Source organism: Macaca fascicularis, chromosome 7 (assembly GCF_037993035.2).
Source record: "Macaca fascicularis isolate 582-1 chromosome 7, T2T-MFA8v1.1".
Classification (NCBI taxonomy): domain Eukaryota; kingdom Metazoa; phylum Chordata; class Mammalia; order Primates; family Cercopithecidae; genus Macaca; species Macaca fascicularis.
Genome location: NC_088381.1, coordinates 149,409,434 through 149,419,875, shown reverse-complemented (window position 1 = coordinate 149,419,875; position 10,442 = coordinate 149,409,434). Strand labels below are relative to the sequence as shown.

Sequence of the window (10,442 nt, the reverse complement as noted above, 5' to 3'; positions counted from 1 at the left end):
TTGATATATAAGGTTAAGTAAAAATATATTATTAAAATTAATGTAGCTACTGAAAGTTTCAAATTATATGTACAATTACATTATATTTCTATAGGACAGTATTGGTCTTTACACAGATTTTAAGGTTCTGTCCTGCTATGAGGTTCCATGATTGAAACATGAGCAGTCTTAGAGGGGGAAAAAAGTTCCAGGTAAGCCTTGCAATTAGCTATCCACTCCTAGGGAACTATCCTACGGAAACACACATGGGGATCTGTACGATGCGTGTATGTTTGTAATATTATTTATAGCATGAAGAAAAAAGCTGAAAACAAACTAAATGAACTAAATGTTCGACAGAAAGGAACTGGTTAATAAATGATAGTACATCCATGGGACATGTACAGGCATTAAAAAGGCAAGATATTTCCCATAAGAATCACCTGAGACACTTATTAAAAATATCAGTATAGGCCAGGTATGATGACTCATGCTTGTAATCCCAGCACTTTGGGAGGCCAAGGTCAGAGGATCAGTTAAAGCCAGAAGTTTAAAACCAGACTGGGCAACATAGCAAGACCCTGTCTCTACAAAAAACTTAAAAGCAGCCAGGTGTGGTGGCGCATGCCTGTAGTTCCAGCTACATGGGAGGCTGAGGTGGGAGGATCACTTGAGCCCAGGAGATTGAGGCTGCAGTGAGCTATGATTGTGCCACTGCATTACAATCTTGGGAACAGAACAAGACCCTGTTTCTCTCTGTCTCTCTCTCTCCACACACACACACGATTTAAAAAAAAAAAAAAAAAAAAAAAAAAAAAAAAGACTTCCCCAGGTGCCTCCCTGAGAAATTCTCATTCAGCGGCTTTGGAGTAAGACCTGTCAATCTCAATGTTTAAAATGTGCCCCTGAGAGATTCTGATTTCCAGACAAGTTTCCAGACACTAAAACAATTGGTAAGTATATATAACTGCATGGAAAAAATAAGCAAGATAGTGTTTGGACTTATATTCTATGGTGCATTTTTGTTTATAAAACAGGATTGCATATGTATGTTTGTGTGTAGAAATACACATATTAATGTACAGAAAAGATTTGGAAGGATATAAACCCAGCTGCGACAGGTGATTGCCTCTTGGAAATGGGGAAAAAGAAATGGGCTTTGCATTTTTACTTGCATACTTCAATGTTTGTTTGTTTATGCATCGCTTACAGGAGGGGGAGAGGAGCCCCCTTGTGATTTCATCAGTTCCCAAGGGTTTGGGGAGGGTGAGCAATGGAGGAAGCCAGGGGTGAGGTAGTCAGCTGCACTCACAGACATGGCCTCACAGCCCAGGGACTGCCCATTGTGAAGTCCCTTGGGGTGCCCCCACCCTGCACCCTCATTCTTCCCGCTAGCTCCACATGGGTTCTGCCGTTAACCTGCAGCTCCTCCTGAGCTACAACGCTTCCCCCTCTGTCCCCAACACAAGGGGAGCCCTGACTTGGGAGGAGAGCTTTCCAGATCGTAGCTTGGCCTGAGGCAGAGCCAGAGCGATGAGGTCACCCAGCACAGCTGCTAACTATTTCAAGGAAACAGGTGGCGGCTCTGGCCTCTTCATGGGCTTGGAGTTTTCTGGGAGAGGCCTCTTCAAGGGCGTCCTTGAAGCCCAGTCGCGGATGTCCCTGTGGTTGCTAAAGGGGAGTTCAGGGTAATGGAGTATCCGCAAGAACCTACAGATGTTACCTCCCACCAGAATCATGGTGTCAGCCCTGGCTACATATTCCTTCAATGGGAGGGCTTTAGAAATGCTATGCCAGAGCTGCACCCCCGACCAACAAAATCAGACTTTCCAGGATGCAGCCAAGGCATCAGTATGTGGAAAGCTTTCAGGTGAGTCCAATGTGCAACCAAGGTTGAGGCCACAGGTTCAACTCTTGCAACTAAAGGTCCTGGACCAGCAGCGTTCCCTGGAAGCTCATTAGAAATGTGGAACCTCAGAATCTGCATTCCAAGATCCCTAGGAGATTTGTGTGCAAAGAGCTTGAAAGTGCTGCTGCTGTAGGTAGATACGGAGCTAGAGAATAAACACACAGGCTCTGGAGACTGCAAAAGGGGTGAAATGCTAGCTAAGCCCTTGACTTCTCCTCCTTGATGTAATGAGGATAGTAAAATCTTCGTCTTGGATTGTGGTGACGATTACGATGTCTGTACCTGGTACTTAGCACTCAGTATATATGAGCTTCTATTTTGTTAGGATCGTTACTGTTTTTAATCCTGAAATGCAACCTGCTCGGTTGGCCAGCCTGCTCTGAGCATGTGCTGGCTCTGTTTTTTGTCCAGCTCAGCCTTCATTCTGCCAGCATCAAATGTCTTTTCTCTCTGGGAACTCAGACACAGGGACCAGAAAGTTCATGGCTCAGTCCAGACTGTCTCTGATCCCAGAGTTGTTTTTCCTGTGAAAATCATGTGATTGCTCCATTGCTAGGGAAAGTCAAACAATAAAAGGGTGTAGGTTCTCGTAATTGCTGTGGAAGCTGCAAATGTGGAGTGTTTCTGTGCCAGCTGGAGAGGAGAAGGGTTTGGGAAGGAGGTTGCCAAATACTGCCTCCCAGACTTCTCGGTTGTGGTTCAACTCCGGACTGAGAGTCTGAGGAGGTGGCCTCGTGATGACTGGAGAATCAGTCACTGATCTATGACAGACAGAGCATAGCATCAAGCAATGCTGTGCTTTCAAGGATAGCAGTCTTCCTCAACAATAGCACTTTCTTTAAAAGCCCTCTTCATTCATTTAAAGAAACATTAATTAAGCATTTCTGGCTGGGCGCAGTGGCTCACGCCTGTAATCCCAGCACTTTGGGAGGCTGAGGCGGGTGGATCATAAGGTCAGGAGATGGAGACCAACTTGGCTAACACGATGAAACCCTGTCTCTGCTAAAAAATACAAAAAATTAGCCAGTTGTGGTGGGGGGCGCCTGTAGTCCCAGCTACTTGGGAGGCTGAGGCAGGAGAATGGAGTGAACCCAGGAGGCAGAGCTTGCAGTGAACCGAGATCGCTCCACTGCATTCCAGCCTGGGCGACAGAGCGAGACTCCGTCTCAAAAAAATAAAACGAAATAAAAGCATTTCCTAAGTGCCAGGCATTGCACTATTATCTCATTTCATCATCAAAGTTACCCTTTGGGGTTGGTATTACCCTCATTTTACAGGCAAGAAAACAGGCTCAGAGATGTTTGGTTCTAGGGTTAAACAGCCATTGGATGACACAATTGGAATCATACATAGGTTGTCCTGAGTCCACAACCCCCCCCTGGGTCACTCTATGCTACTACTTCTCCCCATTCCAGGAAAACATGGTGTTGGAGGATGGAGCCCCTTTTAGTGAAAGACTGGGTTGTTTGCTATTCTTTGTGTTTTCCCCTCCTACTGTTGAGACTGGCACCATCTCCCCAAGTCACTCTGCCAATCCCTTCATTCTCTAAGAGAGAGGACATTACTCCACTATGAACTACAGTGTTGCATTCGCAAACTGCAGGAACTGAAAATAATGTCTCTTACTTTCTTTCACCTTTCCATTCAAGAAACATTTATTGAACATGTCAAGAATTACACAGGTAAGTAAAAAGGAGACATGGGTCTTGCTTGAGGGACAAGAGTGTGGTAGAATGAGTCGTGGCCTCTGGGAGAGTGGACAATATGTGGTAGTTTTATGGGTAAAAAAGGAGGGATTTCAGGCAAAGGGAACAACACAAGCAAAGGTACAAAGGCAGAGAGTATATCTTTGTGCCTACCTTTTTTTCTTTTTTCTTTTCTTTTGAATCACTAAAATGCAGATTTCTTGAAATAAAAGCCAATTGGAATTATTTTTATTTTTATTTTATTTTATTTCATTTCATTGCATTCCATTTTATTTTATTTTATTTTGAGAAAGAGTTTTGCTCTTCTTGGCCAGGCTGGAGTACAATGGTATGATTTTGGCTCACTATAACCTCCACCTGCCAGGTTCAAGCAATTCTCCTGCCTCAGCCTCCCAAGTAGTTGGGATTACAGGCATGCGCTACCACACCCGGCTAATTTTGTATTTTTAGTAGAGATGGGGTTTTATCATGTTGGTCAGGCTGGTCTTGAACTCCTGACCTCAGGTGATCCACCTGCCTCAGCCTCCCAAAGTGCTGGGATTACAGGCATAAGCCACCACGCTCAGCCCACCAAATGGAATTTTGAAGAGCAAAGTTTGTTTTGAATTTTAAATGAATTCAAAATAATAAAATTCATAGCATCCAATCATTCCTAACACTATGACCCAGGCACTGTCCTAAACACTTGATGTACATTAACTCATTCAATCCTCATAAGAACCTATAAGGTGGGTGCTAATATCCCCATTTCAGAAATGAAGAAACTGAGGCACAGAGAGGCTAAGTAACTTGCCAAAGACCTGTTAAATGGTTTAATGATTAAGTGACTGAGCCAGGAGCCAAACCCCAGGCCTTCTGGCTCCCGAGTCTGTAATGTTTCCCATCTGCTATATTGCCTCTCCAATGCCAAACATTCTAACATACCGCTGCAGCCTCTGGCAATCTCATTTTGGAAGTACTTTTTCATAACTCATTTCTAGTGCACAGCAGGGCTGTGGCCCAGGAGACCTGTGGCTCTCCTACAAATATCCATGTAATAAAATAATAATAGCAGTTAATATTTGTTGAGTACCTGCTAATATTTATCAAGTTCCAGGTATATTTAATGCTCACCAAAACCCTCTGACATAGGTGGATTGTTCCCCTCCACTTCCGGCTTAGTAACTGTGGAACTAGGGCTTAGAAACTGACCCAGGATGGCCCAGCTAGGAGCTGGCAGAGCTGAGTGAGCCATCCCAGGCCATCTGAAACCAGAGCTTCCCTTCCCAGCAGCACTCCCATGGGGCCTTTCTGTCATGGAAGTAATTTAACTTTCCTCTTTTCTGGTTTTCTTGTCTGTCAGATGGGAATAAAATAACTAATATCTGTGTGTAACAGTGTAGATTACAGAGGATTCTCTGGTGCACAATCTCATTTGAATCTCCCCGCAACCCTATCAAGAACAACACCCCTTCCAACGAGCTCAAGAGATCTTCAGGTTCTAACCACTGCATTTCCAGAGGGTGCTGTCTGGTTGTTGGCTAAACCGCTGCCTTCCATACGCTGCCACTGGTGGGGACAATAGAACAAACAGGAAGAGCCGTCTTGGGCCAGCCACAGTGGCTCACACCTGTAATCCCAGTGCTCTGGGAGGCTGAGACAGGAGGATCACTGAAGGCCAGGAGTTGGAGACCAGCCTGGGTAACATAGTGAGACCTTGTCTCTACAAATAAATTAAAAATTAGCTAGATGTGGTGACACGTATAATCCCAGCTACTCAAAGGGCTTGAGGAGGGAGGATCGCTTGAGCCCAGGCATTCGAGACTGCAGTGAGCTATGATTGCACTACTGCACTCCAGCCCAGGAAACAGAATGAGACCCTGTCTCTTTAAAAAAAAAAAAAAAAAGAAAGACAAAGAAAAGAAAGAAAGAAAAAAGTAATTTCATTCATGCAAGGAATGTGTATCCCTTTCCACAAAGATTAAGACTGACCAACAAGAGAATTATGTCACCCCATTGATCAGAAGTGAGAGGATACATGGACCAGAAGGGCTCACTGGCGTTGTGGGGTGATGGCCTGGAAAGCCCTGGAAATAAATAGGTATGACTATCCCTAGATAACTGGTGGAGAGCCCACGGGGTAGAGGGTAAGTGTCCTAGGTCCCAGCACAGGGTAAAGGATGTCTCCCCGAATCCAGCTGCCCTCAGGTCCAGAGGTAGCATTGCAGTTGAAATATAGCCAGTTAAAACCAGGGCATAGGCCCACACATGCAGCTCACACTGAAGGTTAGCAGGGAACAGAGAACTATCAATAGTTCAGAGCCCCGAACTCATCCTGTGTGTGATGTGAATGAGAATCACCCCAAATCAGCACCCCAGCACAATTCTGGCAGCTCAATCTTGTACGATCTAACAAAAGAAATAATTCACAGGCCAGTGAGGCAATCTACACTCCAGGCGGTCCTCCTGGATGAAGAATCCAGCCACAAGATACCAAAAAGATCCCACAGATATGAATCTAAGAGCTCCTTGGGTCTCTGGTCAACTCCACCTGAGTGGTAGTGGGTAGAGAATGCCCTGAGGTGAAGAAATGGGAACAGAAGTGAGGACATTGCATTTGGGTCTTGATCCAGGCTCAAGGTCACCCACCCAGATAGCACTGGGTCACAAAGCGTAGAATCTCTGAGGCCTGGATCCTGGGCCAGGGCTCCATTTGTCTGGTTTAAGGGCAGCATTGCCAGTAATACACCTACTTTTCATTCCTGAGGCTGGAAACGTCAGATACTAAACTCGTGTTCCTGTCTCTCTTGCAACTAGGCATGGCCATGTGACTCAGTCCTAGCTATTGAGATATAAACGAGAATTTACCAGATGCGGAGAAGGTGTTGTAGGGAGATTTTCCTCCCTGATATTAAAAAAAGCCTCTTTTCCAGCCCAGATCAGTTTCTTTCTTCCTTAAATAAGCTTTCTAAAGATGAGATACCTGGAGCTGTGGCAGCCATTTTGCAATCACAAGGCAAAAAGCCTAAGATAAAAAGACAAAAAGACTAGGATGAGAGAGTAGAAAGAGCCAGGGTCCTTTTGCCATTATTATTATTTATTTTATTTTATTTTTATTTATTTGAGACGGACTCTTGCTCTGTCACCCAGACTGGAGTGCAGTGGCACGATGTCTGCTCACTGCAACCTCCATCTTCCAGGTTCAAGTGATTCTCCCAAGTAGCTGGGATTACAGGTGCTTGCCACCATGCCTGGCTAATTTTTGTATTTTTAGTAGACACAGGGTTTCACCATGTTGGCCAGGCTGGTCTCAAACTCCAGACCTCAAGTGATCCACCTGCCTCAGCCTCTCAAAGTTTTGGGATTACAGGTGTGAGCCACCACACCTGGCCCCTTTTGCCATTATTAAACAACATACTCTGGGACTTCTAATGTCCAGACTGTTCAGGTCAGATAATGAAATGTCTTTAGTCTGTGAGTTACTATAGCTGGTTATTCTGACAATTGCAGCTGGAAAGCATTCCTACAAAATATAGGCTAAAATCATCAAAGTCCAGCTCAAGGGTGGGCTAAGTGCTGGGTCCTATGTGAGACGCTCAACAGCATCTCAAAGATTGCAAGAATCTCTTTTCTAAAAAAGCTTCCAGTCTAGACATGAGATAAATGTGCAAACAGATGTGATTTCTGTGTCATGCTAGTAACACCTGAGAGGGTACAAAGGTTCAATCAATTTCCTAAAAGAATTCAATCTTATTTAGCTATGTATGATCACAGATGTAAATTCATGGATGGTAGAAGACATTATTTACTTTTTATAAAGTTGTATTTTAATTCAGAGAGATTCAGTGACAGGTGGGACTCCCAGGGTTTCTTTTCTCTCAGATCTCCCTTTTTTCTCTGACCCTCCCTTCCATGTGCTCATCAGTTTCTGCCCTCATCTCCAGGTGCTGCCTCCCTCCTGGTGGTTGCTCTTTGTGGAGTCACGGTCATGAGCCTCTGCATTTCTAATTCCGTCCTGGAAGGGCAGGAGAGAGAACTCCTTGTAGTTGGTAGATCTTTAAAGTCCTTTTAAGGATTAAACTTAGTTTTTAAAAAGTTATTCACAGCAGAGCAGCTAATATTAGTTAATAGTTAAACAAAATTTTTCTTGGTACATATTGACTTCTCTGAAAGCATATTGTTAATGGGTTGTTGTGCTTTAAATCCGCCTTCCCATCGGGGTGATTAATGAAATACTCAAAATAGGTGACAGGGACAGCACACACTATTCCCCACACAAAAATGTCAAGATCATCATGACAATTGCTAAAAAGGGGGTCTGGTGTGACAAAATGCATGATGGCATAAGAGAAGGGGCACCTTTGTGAGCTTGGGGGAGTCAGGGAAGCCTTCACAAAGGAGTAGCATTTGTTGGGATCTCGAGAACAATTAGGTATGTATTAGGACACTTGGGTGTAAGTGACAGAAACTCAAACTAGTTTAGGAAAAAGGGACTTAATTGTAAGGATACCGGAATCGCTTTCACAAGATAAAAGGAAAAGTTGAATGACCTAAAAGGAAAGAAGGGCAAAGAAATAGCTGGTCTTCAGCACAAGTGGATTAGAGCAGCAGTCCCCAACCTTTCTGGCACCAGGGACTGGTTTCATGGAAGACAATTTTTCCATGGTAGCAGGGGTGGGGGAAAGGAGGGTGGCTTCAGGATGAAACTGTTCCACCTCAGATGATCAGGCATTAGACTCTCATAAGGAGCGCACAACCTAGATCTCTCGCATGCACAGTTCACAATAGGGTTCACCCTCCTATGAGAATCTAAACCATTGATCTGACAGGAGGTGGAGCTCAGGCGATAATGCTTACTCACATGCTGCTCACCTCCTGCTGAGTGGCCCAGTTCCTAACAGGCCATGGACCAGTACCAGTCTGCGGCCTGGAGGTTAGAGACCCCTGGAATAGAAAATGTCTACTTTACTTGCCTCAGTTTATCTGTGCATCTTAAAACAGAGAAAGAGTAACTCAAATGTGCTGTTCTTGATATGAAATTCTCAGGAAATCTGATTGGTTCACCTTGGTTAGGTTGCCTACATGTAGGACAATCAGTTGTGGTCAGGGATAAGAAGTCATATGAGAACTTGTCAGTTCCTGCTAAAATCATGGGGTTGGAGACAGTGGAGGAAGATCCCCCAGAAGAAAGGGGCAGGTGTTTCCAGAGGAATGCTGTTGTACTGTAGTTATTGTTGGTTGTGTGCATATGATACTAGGCAGATACATAAAAATAAGCAGAGAAGAGAAATGGAAGATGATAAGGATGAGTAGATGATGAATAGCACACTGGGTAAAGGGAAGAGTATGTTCAAAGGCACAGAAGCGTGATGGTACATGGTACGTTCTAGGAACTACAAATAGATCAGCATTGGTGGAATAGGAAATTAAAGAGGAGGATGACAGAAGTTAAGGCTGGAGAAGTAGGCTAAGGCTGATTAAGGAGGATCTTGTATCTCATCATAAGGAACTAAGATTTTTTTCCCTTAGGTAATAAAGAGTCATTGAAGGAATTTTAATAGGAGAGAGAAATTATGAGATTTATATATTAGATCATTCCAATCGCTATGAAAGGGATGGATCAGACAATGTTTACAAGTGTGGTACCCAGGACAAACTGATTTTACTTGGTGCAAGAGCTAGTTCTAAGTGGTATGCAAAAGGGAAACTGAATTTCACTGGTTCATATAGTGAGAGAGTTATTCTCTTTAAAATTCTCTTTGAGTCTGTTTGATTAACTTGAGGAGAAATGATCCATTTGGTGCCTGTATGTTCTCTCCAAGGCGTGGTAACCTCCCTTTTCATCAAAGAAAGAGCAGAGCCTCAAACTCAGAACCTTCAGCAACCAACAATATCCAGCCAAGATTAAATAACGTAGTTTTGTTTCTATTGTATGATTTTTATGGTTAATGATCTCTTTACGGCAAATTATACTGGTTTTTCATTTATGATAATGATATCAAAAATCCTTTTTAGGAAAACTGAGCAAAATGAAAGCCAATTCAAAGAAGCAATTAAGTACATAATTGTGCAGATGATATGTGGAAATGGTAAGAACGGTGACAATGGGACATAAGTGACTGAAATTTGGGATACATTGGATTAGAAGAAAATAACCCCCAAGAGACCAGTAAGAAGGATACAGCAACAGCACATGAGAGATTTTAAACTCCTTGATATCAGAAAGATTTATCTTCTATTAATTTTGTTTTCCTCTCAGGAATAAGTTTAGAGGGCAGCAAGGGTGACTGTCCAGCTAGGAATCTCATCAGCAATGCAAAACATTGTCACAGATGTTGAGATAGACCTTGAGGTTAATGCATTGTTTCCAACTTTAGGTCCTAAAACTTTTCCTGAAAAGCTACCTTAAATCTAACTTTTGAAAGTGCACAATAAAAGTGAATTAAATAAAAACAACTTGAAATTTGTACTTATCCTTCAAATTCCTCAAATATCACTTCCTCTGAGAAGCTTTCCCTGATTTTTCTGTGTCTTTTTGGCAGCTCCTTGTCCTGTGCTTTCAGTGACCCTTCCTACACATCTAAGCAGAGCTGTGGTAGAATGGTTTCTTTGTGTGCCTCCTCATCAGGCTCTAAGTTTTCCAGTGACTGTCTTTCATCCTTTTTATCCACACCCCTTGAGGCTGTTCTGGCACAAAATAGGTATGAGTTCAATAAATATTTGTGCAACAAATGAATCTTGCTGTGAGGACACCACATTATAGAAGAACACTTAGAAAGTCATTATATTCCAGCCGGGTGCGGTGGTTCATGCCTGTAATCCCAGCACTTTGGGGGGCCCAGGCTGGCAGATCATGAGGTCAGGAGATC

At 43.4% G+C, this 10,442-nt stretch overlaps 1 long non-coding RNA gene across 1 annotated transcript; it reads left to right on the top strand.

The window, feature by feature from the left end:
* The first annotated feature begins 1,580 nt into the window (after positions 1 to 1,580).
* On the top strand, positions 1,581 to 10,039 carry LOC107130335 (uncharacterized). The gene is made up of 3 exons (XR_001492325.2): positions 1,581 to 1,849; positions 9,589 to 9,742; positions 9,833 to 10,039. It is a non-coding gene; the product is annotated as an uncharacterized lncRNA (long non-coding RNA).
* The last annotated feature ends 403 nt before the right edge of the window (positions 10,040 to 10,442 follow it).